Source organism: Elephantulus edwardii, unplaced genomic scaffold, assembly GCF_000299155.1.
Source record: "Elephantulus edwardii isolate Elephantulus edwardi_28Jun2011 unplaced genomic scaffold, EleEdw1.0 scaffold00156, whole genome shotgun sequence".
Classification (NCBI taxonomy): domain Eukaryota; kingdom Metazoa; phylum Chordata; class Mammalia; order Macroscelidea; family Macroscelididae; genus Elephantulus; species Elephantulus edwardii.
The window spans coordinates 4,101,943-4,119,775 of NW_006399906.1; the positions used below are offsets into that span (position 1 = coordinate 4,101,943).

Consider the following 17,833-nt stretch of genomic DNA (forward strand, 5'->3'; position numbering starts at 1 on the left):
GTTGTGAGGAGAGACCGGTCCTTGGAGAAGGACATCATGCTTGGGAGGGTGGAGGGACAGCGCAGGAGGGGAAGGCCCTCTATGAGGTGGATTGAATCAGTCACTGGGACAATCTGGATGGGAGTGTCAGAGACAGTGCAATTGGCACAGGACTGAGCAGTTTAGAGCTGTTGTACATAGGGTCGCTATAAGTCATAAGCGACTCCACGGCACATAACAACAACAACAACAACAACAAAGACAACTGGTCTCTATGTTGTTAAGTGCCGTTGAGTCATAGGCGACTCATAGCGACCCTACGAACGAAAGTCTTCGATACTTGTGTGACTTTCATCCTTGCTCTAAGTTCATAGGGTGTCCGGAGGCAAGCTATTTACGGAAGTGGATGCCATTCCTGATTCCAAAGTATTGTGATAGATGTGAAAAGATTGAAATCATTAACAGCTTCTGTTTGCTTGGCTCCATAATCCACACTTTTGGTACCAGCAGCCAGGAAAACAAAAGGCAAACTGCATTGGGAAAGTCCGCTGTCAGAGACTTCTCCAAAGTACTGAAGAGCAACAATGTCAGTCTGGAGCTAGGGTGCACCTTATACAAGCCATGGTCTTTGCCATTACTTGCTACATACCAGAGAGCTGGACAATGACAAGGATGATAGGAGGAGAATTGATGCCGTTAAGCTGTGATGCTAGAGAATAGTGTTGAATATACCATGGACTACTAGGAGAACAAACAAGTTCTATGAGGAGAGGGTGAAGCCAGGGTGCTCCTTGGAGGAAAAGATTCTAAGGCTTTGTCTGACATGCTTTCGACATGTTGCAAGGAGGGACCAGTCCTTGGAGATGGACATCATTCTTGGAAGGTTGGAAGGACAGAGAAAGAGAGGAGGATCATAGATGAGATGGATTGATTCAGTGACTGGTGTAATAAGGGTAGATGTGTCAGAAACAATAAAGTTGGCATAGGATAGAGCAGGTTTTAGAGCTATTGTACATAGAGTTGCTCCGAGTTGCAATCAAATTGACACACATAACAACAACAACATAAGAAAACCAAAATTCATTGAAGAAGATACATTGTTGTTTTTGTGTAATATAGAGACAAACCAAACCACAGGTGACCCTCTGATGGATTTTCAGAGAAAGTTAAGAGGAGATTGCTCATCCTTCTCCTGTGGAGTTGCTGGCAGTCTTGAACTGTGTGGCTTCAGGATTGCAGCTCATAAGACATAAAAATATCTGTAGAAGTGATGTTGTTGTTTTTGTTGTTGTGTGCCATTGAGTCACTTATGATTCATAGTTACACTATGTATAATAACCCTAAACCCTGCTCTAATCCCTTGCCAATCTTATTGTCTCTGACACGCCTGCCCCAATTACTTCAGTCACAAAGTGAATTCATCCCAGGGAGTGTTTTCCTCCTCCCTCCCAAGCATGACGCCCCTTCCAGATCCCTCCCTACATTATGTCCAAAATGTGTCAGAGGAAGCTTCAGAATCCTTGCCTCCAAGGAGCAGATTGGCTTCACCCTCTTCAGAATGAACTTATTCTCCTAGCAGTCTATGGTATATTCAATGCTCTTCTTTAGCACCAAAGCTCAAAGGCATCCACTCTCCTTCTACCATCCCTAGTCATTGTCCAGCTTAGCTCTAATGCTTAGCAAGCATTAGCAAAGACCACGGTCTTTATCAGGCACACCTTAGTCTTCAGACTGACATCATTGATCCTCAGTACATCGAAGAGGACTCTGACAGCAGACTTTCTCAATGCAGCTGTCTTTTAATTTCCTGGTTGCTGGTACCAAGAATGTTGATTGTAGAGCCAAGCAAAGTGAAGCTGTCAACAATGTCATTCTCTTCACCATCTGTTATTATGCAGCCAATTGGCCCAGTGGTGAGAATCTTTGTTTTCTTGACATTGATTTTCAATCAATATTGAAGGCTACAGTCCTTGGTCTTCTGCAGCAAGCACTTCACGTCCTCCTCAGTTTCAGCAAACAGGTTTGTATCATCTGCATAATGCAGATTGTTGATGAGTCTACCTCCAATCCTGATACCACACTTCTCCTCATAGAACTCAGCTTCCCAGATAATCTGTTCTGCATATAGATTGAAAAGATGTGGAGACAGAACACATCTTTGATACACACTCTTCCCAATTTTGAACCATGCAGTGTTTCCTTGCTCTGTTCTGACGACTGCCTCCTGGTCCAAGTATAAGTTTCACATAAGCAACAATCAAGTGTTCTGAGATTCCCATTCTTCTCAAAGTCAGCCATAGTTTGCTGTGATCCACACAGTCAAATACCTTTGCATAGTCAATGAAACACAGAGAGACATTCACTAGAAGTGATACACTACTCAATTAGATATGATAAAACCTGTGATATCGTGAAAATGAAATTTGACACATTTCTAGTTGTCATATCAACAGTTTTTTTACTTGATAAATTAAATTTGTATGGAAAAGTATCTTAAGATAACAAAAAGTTAAAAGATAATATAACAGGAAAAGTAACTTCCTAATAATAGGTAATATGATAAAAAAATTAAAACTGGGTTCAAATCCACCAGATGCTCTGTTAGAGAAGGAGGGACAATCTCTTGCTGTACCAGTCAGATCCAATTTGATGGTACACACACACACACACATAAAAAAATAATAATAATTAAAACCAAATCAACATTATATTTCTGTAAAGGTAAGCTAAAACAGACTATTGGCCCCAGAAAAACATTCCAAAGTAGGAGAATGTTAAAATATGGTATGTTGTTGTTGTTCTTAAGTGCCGTCGAGTCACAGGCGACTCATAGTGACCCTATGAAGGAGAGTCCTCCACACTTGGGTACCTTTCATCCTCTCTCCAAGTTCATAGGGTTTCCGGAGGCAAGCTTTTATGGAAGTGGACGCCACTCCTCCTTCCACAAATATGGTATAGTAGTACTTAAATTCAGTGTATTGAAATGTAAATAAATTAGGATCTTCATTTTACAGCACACAAAAAAAGGAATTTTGAACAGGATAAATGTGAAAGTGAAATAATAAACCTTACCAAAAATACAGGGAAAATATAAATATAGAGGAATATGGGAGATACATGATTTATATGTTAAAGAAATATTTGAAAGAATAGAAATTCCAAAACAATTAATTCTACTCAAGGAACACATTCATAAACCAAAAGGGAGTAATCGGAAAGGAAAACAGAGTCCTACATAGTTTAAAAGCTTTAAAATTTGTATCAAGATTATGTCCTTTCACTTTCCCTAAATAGTTTGCTGATGAGTCTTCCTCTGATTTTGATACCACATTCTTCCACATAAAATTCAGCTTCTTTTTTTATTTATTAATTTCTATTCACATCTACAGAGATTTCGGATTTCCATTCATTCATTGTTGCACTTTTCGCCCTGCCCACTCCACCCCCACCCCCAGTTCGCTCTTCTCCTTGAAAAGCAAAAGAAAAACTCCTTCATTTGTATACAATCCCTCCCCACCCCTCAACCTCACCCCCACCCTAATTATACTCCACTCCGCAACCCTTATTCCAGACTCTTATGGTAATCATAACACCCTAAAAGATTTTAATTTTAAACTATTCTCTCCCTCATTGGCTTCAATGCAGTAAACATAATTTATCTAGTTTTTCTCAGTCTAACCCCCGAGCCCCCATGTCAGCCTCATTCTACAACAGTGGCACCATATAGTATTTGCACTTTTGTGACTGAGATATTTCACTCAGCATAATGTCCTCCAGGGTCATCCATTCTGTATAATATTGCTTGAGTTCCTGGTTTTTCAATGCAGTGTAGTATTCCATTGTGTGAATATACCATATCTTCTCTATCCATTCATTTGTTGATGGGCACTTAGGTTGTTTCCAACTCCTTGCTATTGTGAACAAAGCCGCAAAAAACATGGGTGTGTATATATCTGCTTGGATGTTGGTTATGAACTATAAACTTCATTTAAAAAAAGCTTGGAAGAACATTAGTAGTCCTAATCCACAACATAAAGAGTCTTTCAAGTATCCTGAAAAATCTACAACCAGGAGAAGACAAAATAGATAAATGGGACCTTCTAAGAATCAAATCCCTTTGCACATCCAAAAACTTCTCCAACAGGCTAAAAAGGGAAGCCACAGACTGGGGATGACATATCAGATAAAGGACTTATATCTAGAATTTATAAAATACTTGAGCACCACAATAAGATAAAGGTAAATAATCCACTAGAAAAATGGACACAGGATATGAATAGATACTTCACCAAAGAAGACATTCAGATGGCCAACAAGCCTGTGAAGAAATGTTCAAAATCCCTAGCTCTAAGAGAGATGCAAATCAAGACAACTATGAGATATCATCTCACCCCAGTAAGACTAGCAAAATTTAACAGAACAGCAACCAACAAATGCTGGCAAGGTTGTGGAGAAAGTGGAGCCTTTATTCACTATTGGTGGTAGTGTAAAATGGTGCAACCACTCTGAAAAGTGGTGTGACGCTTTCTCAAAAAGTTGCAAGTAAAGATACCATTTGACCCAGCAATTCCGCTACTGGGAAGATACCCTAAAATTCAGTTTCTTAAGTGATATTCTTAGTAAGCAGACTGAATAGGTATGGAGAAAAGATACAGTTCTGACATACACTTACTTGATTTTAAACTGTTTAGTGTTCCCTTGCTCTGTTCCTTCAACACTTTCTTGGCCTAAATATAGGTTTCTTAAGAATATCATCCACTTCCATAATAGCTTGCATCCAGAAACCCTATGAACCTGGAGAAAGGATGAAAGTCACACAAGTGTTGAGGATTTTCGTTCATCAAGTCACTATGAGTTGCCTACGACTCAACGGCACTTAACAACAATAACATCAACATGGCAAATTGGCTTAGTGGACAGGAAGTGATGCTACCAAGCCAAAGGCGGGTGACTTTTAATCTGCAGCCCTCAGGCTTGCTTTTCATTGTTTTTGTTCAAACATTCTTCTAGGTCTTATAGCCCTGGTGTGTCCACTTGCCGTAAAGAGGTAACTTGTGGTTGCTGTGAAGCTGAACACTGTGACACTGATGTATCAAATGTGATAATGGTTACCCATGGTGGACAGTGTTTGGTGGAGCTTCCCGATTAAAACAAGCTTGGAAGCAGAAGTGGCATCCACTTCCATAATAGCTTGCCTCCAGAATAGAGAAGCTGTGATATTTCACAAAAAGGAATACTACGTTCCATTTAAATACAAGGAACTCATGAAATATTATACAAAATGGGTAGCCTTGGAGGACATCATCCTGAGTGAAATATCTCAGTCACAAAAGGACAGATACTGCATAGTGCCACTGTTGTTAAACGGGATTGACATCAAGGCTGGGGAGAGACTGAGAAAGATGGGATAAATTATGTATACTGCATTAAAACAGATGAGGGAGAGAACTGTTTAAAAGGGATATGTGATTAAGTATTACTGTCATGACTGGAGTCCTGACATAGTAGAGTGGACTTGGGGGGAGGGACTGTATAACAATGAAAGGATTTTGTTTTGCTTTTTAAAGAGAAAAGTTAACTGGGGGGGAGGGTCCCATGTATTCATGCCAGACAGCAGTTTTCCCTCCAACACAGGTAATGCTTCCTTCAGTCCCACACTTTCCGTGGTTTCCCAAAGGCATGAATCGCTACAGAAAGAGATGTCATATCTTTCATGCCAGAGAAACTCAAGATTTCCAACTATTGTGCATTTAGTTAGCAATGAATAAAAAGTAAATAAGATGTTAAATGTGACAAAAACTGAGATGATATATTTAAGTTTCTTAAAATATATTTTGAGAGTTCTTTTATTTTTTTATATTATCTACTACTTTATTTACAAAATACAATTCAAATTTTAACATTCTCTTTCAATTTCCCTCACCCCGCCCAGCCCTCAAATTGTACAACCCGATGATTAATCCCCCCTCCCACTGCACATCCTCATCCCTCTGCTTCCAACCCCTCCCACTCCTCTTGGATCCTTATACTCATTCTACAATAATGGTTTTATATAATATTTATCCTTTGGGGACTGATTTAGTTCACTCAGCACAATATTCTCCAGTCCTTCTCAAGTTATGTAACAATTTACAAAATCATTGCTCCTGTGTGCTGCATAGTATTCTATTGTCTGAATTAAAACATATTTTTAATTTCTTTACTGTCAGTCTCCTCAGATTAAGATTTATAACATGAGAAACCTGGTCAGGGTCAAGACATAATGCGTTTTGGGGTAATATAAATCTCTAACTCAAAACTTATTTTTGTTTCCACTATTTTTATTTAAAATCTGCATGAATACACTATAAATTATTTCATATTAAGGTAGAAAAGGGTCATGCTATATATATTGTTATGTATTCCCTGCTAGTCAGTTCTGACTCATAGAGATTTTATGTTCAAACAGAACAAAATATTTCATAGTCCCTATTCCATGTCAAAGGAGTTCTGGTGGTCTAGTCCACATGGTAATATGCTGGTAGTTCAAGTTCAGAGGCTACTCAATAAGAGAATGTTGGGCATTGTCCTCCAATTAAGATTCTCAGCCTACAAAATCAGTTGAGGATTACAAATTCTGAAACAGTGATAGTGAGTTTATAACCACTATAATACTTGAGCCTACTGTTTGAAAGACTTCATAAATTCTTCTCATTAAGGGTTTTCCATCTGTTGCTAACCTTACACTTTACAAAGTCTGATGCCCTCCTGCATAGACTCTTGCCCCTTAGTAAAATGTTAAAAGCACAAGAAATGAAATTTGACTATTCTTGCCCTTATAGAGTATCCTGATGCATTTCTTCCTAGAAAAATTTGTTTGTTCTTTTTTCCCCAAGAATTAAGCTTTTTTTTAAAAAAAATGAACATGTTACAAAAGTTTAGTGAGAAAGATCAAAACCCATCATTAAAGTCATCATCAGACTCCATATTCTTCTTTCTTCTTCTCCTCAGCTGGAACAGTAGCAGTGGAGAAAGTGGGTCCCCCAGGTGGTTCAATGCCAGCTATTGGGGAATATCCACCAGGACCCATATTGCTGATGTGGTTCCCAATGTTCACATATGCTAGGGCCTTTGAAAAACAGACCAAGCCAGAAAGGTTCGACAATGACACCAGCTGCCTTAATGAGAACATTGATTTTATCTTCTGTGACAGATGGAGGCCATGGTGTGGTATTGGTAGGCTGACAGCTACAGGGTGCAATGCTAGTTGCAGGATGAAGAGAGGGTCTCACCTCAAAGCGGCCTTAGCTTCCAAGAAGAACCTAGCTCCTTAGTGGCAACTGCGGAAAAGAGCTTGTTTTTTTTCTGACAGTCATAGTATGAGATGGATTGCTACAGTAACAGGAAATCAGGGTAGATTTGTTGGAGAAAGTGAGACTGGCTCGGGGGAGGCTGGCTTCAGAGCTGTGGTACATAAACTATGAGTCTCTGGCACATAACAACAACAACAACAACAGTAAGTTCTGTATTCTTAACCAATGCTACAATTTAAAGGCATTAGTTCTTCAAAACCACCTCTCCAAAGTACTGAAGAGCAATGGTGTCTCTCTGGAGACTAAGGTGTGTCTGATACAGGCCATGGTCTTCGCAATCACTTGCTTTGCATCAGAGAGTTGGACAATGGCTAGGGAGGACAGAAGGAGAATTGATGCCTTTGAGCTGTGATGCTGGAGAAGAGTATCGAGAGTACCATGGACGGCTAGGAAAACAAACAGATTCATCCTGGAAAGGGTTAAACCAGGTGGCTCTTTGGAGGTAAGGATTCTGAGGCTCCATCAAACATATTTTGGGCATTTTGTAAGGAGAGACCGGTGCTTGGAGAAGGACATCATGCTTGGGAGGGTGGAGGGACAGCGCAGGAGGGGAAGGCCCTCTATGAGGTGGATTGATTCGGTGATTGGGGTTATCGGGATGGGAGTGTCAGAGACAGTGCAATTGGCACAAGACAGAGCAGAGGTTAGGGCAAGCGACTCGACAGCACATAACAACAACAACAGTTCTTCAAAACTTCTTACTCATTGACCAACTCTTATGTCAATATATTGTTGTTGATGTGTGCTCTTCAGGCAACTATAACTCATAGAACGTTGTCTTATTGTGACTGTCACCAACTCTGTTATGCTTGAGTTCATTGTTAAGGTCATTGTATCAAGCAAGCCATTTTGTTGATGGTCTCCCTCTCTTTTTCTGATCCTCCACCTTTGTTAGTATGATGTCTTTTACCAAGTTCTGGCTCCTCCTGACACCATTCCCAGAGTATTTGAGGCAAAGCTTCATCATCCTTGCCTCTAAAGAATTCTTTGCTTGCATGTGGTCTTAAAAGTTTATCCTTCAAAATGTCTTTCCTAACCATTGGTTAACTGCATAGTTTGTGCTGAAATATTTACTGTATTAGGAGATAAAATTAGTGTAGGATGCAAACCCCACTCTACTATAGTTGTTATATGTCTTCCAGGCCACTACAACTCATTGCAATCCTATGAACAATAAATATCTCTGATTCTTGCCCTACCCTGAGCCAACCTTGTCATCTCTGACACACCTGACCCTGTTGTCACAGCCACTATGTCAATCCATCTCATCCAGATTCACTCTTTCTTGTGCCTACTCTTTACCCTTCTGAGCATTTTGTCCTTCTCCAAGGACTGGTCCTTCCTGGAAGCTGGCTCAAAGTGTATGAAGTTGAGGGAACCTGGTTTCACCCTCTCCAGGACAGACCTGTTTGTTATCTTGGTGGTCCATGGAATGTTCAGTACTGTTTTCCGGTACCACAACTCAAAAATACTGATTCTTTTTCTGTCATCCTTAGTCATTGTCCAGCTCTTAAATGTACAGCAAGCAATTAAGAAGACCATGACCTGGATCATGTGCACGTTATAGACTGACATTGCTGCTCTTTAGCACTCTGGAAAGGTCTCTGAGAACAGACTTTCATAAAGCAAGTCGTCTTTTGATTTCCTGTCTACTGGTGCCAAGAGTTTTGATTGTGGATCCAAGTAAGAGGAAATTATTAACAAAGTCAATCTTTTCTCCATTTACCATGATTCTGCCAACTGGTCTTTTCTTGATATTTAGATACAATCCATATTGGAGACTGTAGTTCTTTGGCCATCAGCTGCAAATGCTTCAAGTCCTCCTCAGTCCATCCTGGTGATCTAGGGCTGCATTGTTTGTTGAAATATCATAGTTCAATGGTATTCCATCAATTCCAGCGGCCTTATTCTTTTTTTTATTCCTTTAGAGCAGCTTGAATTTCCTCCTTTATTACCATTTTTCCTTGATCATATGCTACTTTATGAAAAAGTTCTGCATCAATCAACTATTTTTGGCACAGTGATCCTGTATACTCCTCCAGCTCCTTTTGATGCTTTCTGGATCAATATTCATAGAATCTTTCAGTATTACTACTTGAAGATTAAATTTTTTCTTCAGTTCCTTCAGCTTCATAAATTATGGGAAAGCAAACTTTATACCAAATATTATATGAAAACCCTTGTTCAGGAATTGGAGGAATTACAAATTTATAAGTTAGGATTTCTCTTGTGGCAGATCACAGAAAATGAGCTGTTTGTTCCCTGCAGACAGGATGCAGCAAGGGGGGTCCCCTACAGAGGGAGTGTTACTTCCTGAGCTAGAGTTCACCCTGAGGCACCAAGGCAATCCTTAAGGGTATACCGAATTCTTGCATTTGGGAACCCCTCCCTCCTGAGTCAAGCAGAAGGTTTTCAATAGAAAGAGCTTGGCTTCATTTGCATTGAATTCTCTTTGTGATTTACTTCCTGATAAGTTTTAATAAGCATACAGGGAAGCTGAAATGGGCCACTTCAGTTGAGAACTGCTGGGCCCCTGTTTTATGCTATCTGTTCTAGCTCATTCCTGACTGTCTATCTCATTATTAATATTTATAAAATTACTTTACTCTCAGTCTGCAAAAAGAAATGAGTAGTGAGTTCATCCCTTTTGATTTTCTGACTCCAGCTCTTTGCACATTTCATTATATTTTGCTTTATCTTCACAAGCTGTTCTTTGTAACCTTATGTTCAACTCTTTAATTTCCTTATTTCTTCTCATTTTTTTTGCTTCTCAATATACTGAAAGGCATGTGGTTTGAATACACCAGCTGATCTGTGGGAAAGAGATGAACAATCCCCTCCTGGCAATTAACTGCATCTGAAAACCCACCTTACTAGAGATTTATTTAAGTCCATGAGAGCTCAGTGTTCACTCTCATTTTGGGATGTCATTTTCTAGCTGCACTGCAACTGACAGTCTACAATACTCATCAATATCTGATAGTGTAGCTCTTTAGCACTTTGAGAGGTCTCTCATAACAGATTTTGCCATGCAGCACGTGTTCTAAATTCTTGCTCTGGTGATATTGTAGATACAAGTAAAATTAATTCATTGACAATTTCAACATTTTCTTCATCAATCATGATGTTGCTCATTGTTTCAGTGGTAAGGATTTTAATTTTCTTGAAGTTGACATGTAATTCATTTTGGAGCTTAGTCTTTGATTTTCTTTGGTAAGTGCTTCAGGTTATCTTCACTGTCAGTAAGCAAGATGGTGTCATCTGTATAAATTGTGCTATTTATGTTGATAAAACAGTTCCTGAAGTTGAACTATATGAAGAGGAATGTAATGTTAGTGTTGGAGGAAGACTCATCAATAATCTGTTGTACAGAAGATATGCATATGTTGTCATTGTTATTGTTGTTGTTAGGTGTCATCGAGTTGTGTACGATTCATAGTGACCCTATGAACAAAACATCTGAACCCTGTTCTATTCTGTGCCATCCTCACACTTCCTGACACACAAGAGCCCATAGGAGCAGTCATCATGTCAATCCACCTCATTGAATCCCTTCCTCTCCTTCGCCAACCCTCCACCTTTCCCAGCATCATGTCCCTCTCCAAGGAATAGTCCCTCCTAGCAACATTTCCAAAGTATATCAGGTGAAGATTCACACTATTTGCCTCCAAAGAGCACTCTGGCTGCACCCTGTCCAAGTCATATCTGTTTGTTCTCTTGTCCATCCATGGATGTTCAGTGCTCTTCTCCAATACCACAGTTCAAAGGTGTCAGATGGAAAATACTGTGTTTCTAATGAGGTACATCTGTGACATTCTTATTCTTTAGCCCTTAAAAAGATCCTTTACTATAGACTTCCCAATATATTATTTAATATCTTGACTTCTGTTCCATGGGTGTTGGTTGTGAATCCAAGTAAAAGGAAACCCTTTGCAGCTTCAGTCTTTTCTTCATTTGTCATGATGCTGGGTTTTGTTCCAGTTATAGTTCTTATTTATTTTTTTTTAATTTTGAGGCGTAATCTCTAATAAAAGCTGTAGTCTGATTTTCATCAGCTTCAAGTACTCTTCACTTTCAGGATACAAAGTCATATCATTTGCATAACTCTGATTGTAATTAGTCTTTATCAAATGCTAATGTCACATTCTCTTTTCTATAGTTCACTTTCTTGGATTATTTCCTCAGCATAGATTGAATATTTTTATTGTTAGGTGCTGTGGAGTTGACTCTGACTCATAATAGCTCTAATGAAGAATGGATCTAAATCTTGCGCTTGCCTGTGCTACCTTCATCCTCCCTAATATACTTGAGCCCATTGTTCTAGCCCCTATGTAAAGTCATCTTGTTTAGGGTCTTCCTCTCCTTTGCTGACCCTCCACACTTCCAAGCATAATATCCTTTTCAAGGATTAGCCTCTCCCAGCAACAAGGCTAAAGTTTGAGAAACAAAGCTTTGCCACCCTTGTCTCCAGGGAGCACTCTAGCTGCACATTTTCCAAGACATACCTACTTTTTTTTTTGGAGTCCATGAAATATTTAGTACTCTTATACAACACCAACAATGTAAAGGTTTCAATTCTTCTTCTGTTATTCATTTTCTAGATCTTGAATGCATAGCAAGTAATTGAAAAGACCATGGCCTGAACCAGAGACACTTAAGTCTTTAAATAGACATCATGCTCTTCAGTATTTTAGAGTGATCCCTGACAGCAGATTTTCCGAAAGCAGTATTTTTCTTATTTCCTGATTGTTGGTACCAAGGGTGTTGATTGTGAATCCAAACAAGACAAATTAACAGTTTCAATCTTTTCTATATCAAAATGTTATTCGTTGGCCCAGTGTTAAAAATTATTTTGATACTGCATAAAAGAGGACTGACATATCAGTTGGGGGGAGACTGAGGAAACTGGGATAAATAATCTGTACTGTATTGAAACAGATGAGGGAGAGAACTGTTTAAAGGGGATATATGATTAGGTATTATTTTCATAAAAGAAGTTCCGAATGAAGGCAGCATAATGAAGTGGACTTAGGGGGGAGGTATTGTTTAAAAATCTAAGAACTTTTCTTTTACTTTTCAAAGAGAAGAGTGAATTGGGGGGCGGCATGGGCAGGGAGGAAAGTGCAACAATGAATGAATAGAAATCCAACATCTCTGCAAACTTTCATTAAAATTTATAAAAGAAAAGTAAATACAAATTTAAAAAAATTACTCTAAAGAAGAAACAAAAAAAGATTCATGCCTTTGGAAACTCTGTAATCAGTTCTTGGTTCTACTGGGTCTCTAGTATAATACCTCTATGACTTGGAATTGATGTGAAAACAATACTTGGCTTATTTGGAGTTGACAGAAAAAATTTAAGTTACTTTTGGGTCTATGGATTTGTAAAGAACATTAGAGATCTGGTGGTGTAGTCTGTAAAGAGTCTCAATACTAATGTAAAGGTGGTACTCGTTTTCTGTCTGAATCCACCAGTACTCTGCTAGAGAAAAATCAACAGTTCATAGCTGATTTACGGTTTGATTTACATCTCTCATAAACCCACTGGAAAGATAGCTAAGAATCTGTGCCAATACAATAGAAGTGAATCTGCTTTGATGCATACAAAGGTGTATCTTTATAAGTCATCATTTAAGTACAACCCAGAAGAAGACTTGAAGCTCAGATTCATTAGTAATGGGAGATGAAATATTGAAGAAAATGTCATTTAGTTTTATTTAGTAAATTCTCAAGAATCTTGTTTTTGGTGAGGAGGTAGCCGCATAGCCTGAGTGTATAGAAATCTTGAAAGGAGCCAGGAGGCTTGAAGTGTCTGAGAATGGAAGCTAGCAAGTTTCTTGAAAGAACCAGATGGAGCCTTCATTCTAATTTCATAACTCATTGGCAGTTGGCTCTCAAAGAGCATGAATATTTCCATTCCAACTTTAAATATTACCATCTAGCTGATGGTCTCTTGGGGAGCTATGGTGGCCTAATGGTACGGAGTTGCTCTGGAAACACAAAGGTACACTCTTTGAATCCACCAGCTAATCCATGGAGAAAGAGAGGAAATCTTCTCCCCTTCAATTAAATGCCTCGAAAAGCCCACTGGAGGATCAGGTATGAATTGGTTCCTACTTGAAGTTACACAATAAAAGCAACAACACCTGATGGTACTCTAGTTCTGGCTCTTTGTATGAAAGAAGAATGGTGTTGCATTCATAGTTACAAAGACAATTTCAAATTCTTTTCTAAAGTACAGTATTGTGAGTGATAGAATATTATCAGTAAATGTACAAGGAAGATCTGGTAATATGAGTGTTACTCCAATATATACACCAACAGATAAAGCCAAAGAAGAGGAAATAGAAGATTTTTACCAAATCTTGCTGTTTGAAATGAACAAAACATGTAATCAACATGTAATCAACATGTGTTAATGATAATTGGTGAAAGGAATGCAAATTTAGACTTTTGGACAATGTGATAGATGCACTTTATGTATAAACTTACATTGTTTTTGTTTTTGTGTACTTTCAGTCATAGCTGACTCTCCTGTAGGTTTTCAGAGGCAGTTAATTACATGGTGAGAGATTGCCCATCCTTCTCCTTCTGAGAGGCTGGTGTATTCAAATTGCAAGACCTCAAGATTGTAGCACAGCTTCTTGGCACTAGGCCTCCAGAGGGCCCTAAAATTACATTAGGATAGAAAAAAAAAATCTCTATGTATCTGCACTCTGGAAAAACTTCAAGGCATTCTTGCCTATTTTTGTAATATTAATAGCTTCCTACAAAGAGTTTCTACAATGGATACACTAGAGAAAGTGCTATGTATTGTAGCAAGCAGAGTGCCTTACATTGCATCTTGTACAACAATAAATACTATAGAAAGGTTCTAGTGCATTTGATGATATCTGGCCAGCTTACTCCATAATAACTCTGACTTCATTGTAGAAGAAGAGCCTTCTTTGCAAGGCATAAAATCCAATTGATTTTTATGAAATAAGATGCTATGAAGAAGAAATGCATTAAGTGTACCGTATCACAATAATTTCACTTTGTAAGCTAAATGGCTTTTGGAACATTGTTGAAAATGCTGTCACTATTCTGAGCATACATAAAAGAGCAAGATAAGACCAATAATTTAAAAGTCAATGCTATTCTTATTCAAAGATTTCTTTCCTCAATTAATAAAGCATTTTCTCCTCTGTGCCGGTTGAAAATAAAATTCCAAATAGCTTTGTATGATATGATCGGGCCCTGTGCAATAAAAAGTTATGTTGATTCTACAAATTTTCTTTATTGAATTCAGGTTGTGCTACTATCTTTAACTTCCACTTAAGGTATACATAAATATTATAAAATCTGTTATGTATATTTGAAATTATACACTTTTTTTTTTCAATTAGCAATAATCGCGCCTCGGATAAACCTCACTGGCTACGATATTGCCACTGCGCAAAGCTGAAATTATACACTTTTGCTTAGACTACATTTGTCAAACTTTTAAAGCTTGTTTATGTTAGGACTACTGTTCAGTTAAATATATTAAACATTTCTGAAGTAATGTTATATGAATGTAGACAGAGGAAAAAAAGCATCTGATTTCTAGGCCCAAAGTACTTTGTCTTTCCAACATGAGATGTGCTACTGGTTTCCAGCTTTGAGTATTTTGTTTGTATGTAAAAACAGTGTTACCTTCTCACTTCTTTCCATGGGACTTGTATCCTTTGCTAGTGTCTGTTGGAGTTATGATGAGGAATGTGGCATCAGAATTGGAGAAAGAATCATCAACAACTTGTGTTAAGCAGATGACACAACATTGCTCACTGAAACTGAGGAGGACATGAAATATCTGCTGCAGAAAGTCAAGGATTTCAGGCTTCAAAATGCATTGAAGATCAGCATCAAGGAAACAAAGATTCTCCCCATGAACAAAAAAATGGATAGAGAAGCTAAGGTATATTCACACAATGGAATACTATGCTACACTGAAAAACAAGGAACTCATGCAATATTATTCAAAGTAGGTTACCCTGGAGGACATTATGCTGAGCGAAGTATCTCAGTCACAAAAGGACTAATACTGCATGGTGCCACTGTTGTGAAACAGGACTGACATCGGGGTTGGGAGGAGACTGAGAAGGATGGGTTCAATAATGTATACTGCATTGAAACAGACAAGGGAGAAAACTGTTTAAAAGGGATATGTGACTAGGTATTATTGTCATGACAGGAGTCCAGAACAAAGGCTGCATAGTGGAGTGGACGTAGGAGGAGGGATTGTAAAACAATGGAAGAATTTTTCTTTTACTTTTCCAAGAGAGTAGTGCGCTAAGGGGGAAAGTTGGGGGGTGAGAAAAGTGCAACAATGAATGAATGGAAATCCAAAGTCTCTGTAAATTTCCATTGAAATTAATAATAAATTAAAAAAAAAAAGAAAACAAAGATTCTCACCTTGGTCAGTTGGCAGCACCATGATAGATGAAGAAGAGATTGAGATTCTTAACAGTTTCAGCTTGTTCAGGGCTACAATCAATACTCTTGGAATCAAAAGATGAGTAGGATTAGAAAAGTTTGCTGACAGAGACTTCTCTAGAGTGCTGAAGTTCAAACATTCCAGTATAGAGATTAAGCTTCATCTGAACCAAGCCCATGATCTTCACAATTACTTGCTATACATCGAGAGATGAACAATGACCAAGAATGACAGAAGGAGAATCAATGCCGTTGAGTCGTCATGCTAGAGGAGAGTATTATGCATAACTTGTACTGCCAAGAGAGCAAACAGGTCTGTCTTGGAGAAGTTACTCCATAAAGGCATGAATTTTTGAGCTCTGTCTCACATACTCCTGGCATGTGGCCAGGAGGGATGAGTCCTTGGAGAAGGACATCATGTGTGAAAGGGTGGAGACACAATGCAGAAGAGGAAGATCCTGAGTGAGATGGATTGACATAGTGACTGAGGTAGTAGGGATAGGTATGTTGGAGACAGTGAGATTGGCTTAAGATAGGACAGAGTTCAGAGCTATTGTGCATTGGGTCACTATGAATAGCAGGTGACTCAACACATAACATAACATAACATAACATAAAACATAACATAAACAACAACAACAATAACAACAACAACAACACTGTAGTCTCATTTGCACATGGTAAAAAAGGTCCCTTATACTTCTATATTCAACGTTCATCTATTGAATGCTTACCATAGGCCAGGCACTAAACAGGTTGCAGTTTGGATTTTAAAATCAAAGGTAATAATTCACAATGAGGCTGATTCAGTGGATTAACGTTTACAATACTGATTCTTAAACTTTTTCTGTCTTGGAAGCAGTAGTGGTATCAACTTCCAAAATAGCTTGCCTCTGGAAACTCTATAAACGTGGAGAAACGATGAAAGTTATACAAGCGTTCAGGTCTTTTGTTCATAGGGTTGCTATGAGTTGTCTACAACTCATCGCCACCTAACAACAACAACAACAACTGCAACAACAACAACAACAACAACAACGCTTCTGAACAAGTATACTCCCTGCAATAATCAGGTCTCATTGCAATAATAATTCTGTGAACTGAGTAAGTAGTGTAGCAAAACCAAGTAAGCAATAATGAGACATATCTAATAAAACATATGGTTCTCAAATGCTCTCTTCAGACATCGGAGAATTATTGCAATGTAGTTCAAGCCATGTGCAAGATTCTCTGATAGAACAATACTAATTTTTATTTAAAGTGATTATAGGTGAAATGATAGATAATTTTTGAACCTGATCTTGAGATGCTCAGTAAATATATGATTGTGTGAAAGAAGAGAATGAAAAAGAATTGCTTGTTATTATCACTGACTTTTATTTATAATGAGGACCTGATATTTCTTTGACATTTAACACATCCATGTCAAATAGAACTTCTCATTGATCTTTAGAAAATTCATTTAATAATATCTACTTATCATAGTAGTAGGAGCTGCACTGCCAACTCAAAGGCAAGTAGCTCAAATTCACCGATTACTCTGTGGGAGAAAGGTAGACTATCTCTTCTCATGTGATTTACTGCTTTAAAAGCCCACTGGAATTAATTTTGACTCAAACTGATGGTACATAACAATAACAACAGTATAACAAACAAGTTTGGTCTAATTATTCACTTTTGAAATTATATTCCATTAATGTAAGCTCCCTATATATCTGAAACAGATATTTAAAAATATTGTTTAAAACTATTATTTGTAAAAAATACATAAATAGAGTAAGTGATTTTAATTTGGAATAAAGCATTGTACTGTACTATTGTACACAGCAAGTGAAAAGATTGAGACTGATAACATCTTCAGTTTGATTGGCTTTACAAACAACACTCTTGGTACCCAGCAGTCAGGAAATCAAAACACAAATTGCACTGGGAAAGTCTGTTATCAGGGACCTCTCCAGAGTACTGAAGAGCAATGATGTCACTGAAGATTAAGGTGTGCTTGATCCAGGCCATGGTCTTCGCAATTACTTGCTATGTACCAGAAA

The 17,833-nt window shown here is 38.2% G+C and overlaps 1 pseudogene; it reads left to right on the forward strand.

Moving 5' to 3' along the window:
- The window catches only part of LOC102872078, a 34,491-nt pseudogene extending 19,713 nt beyond the window's left edge, over positions 1–14,778 (forward strand).
- The last annotated feature ends 3,055 nt before the right edge of the window (positions 14,779–17,833 follow it).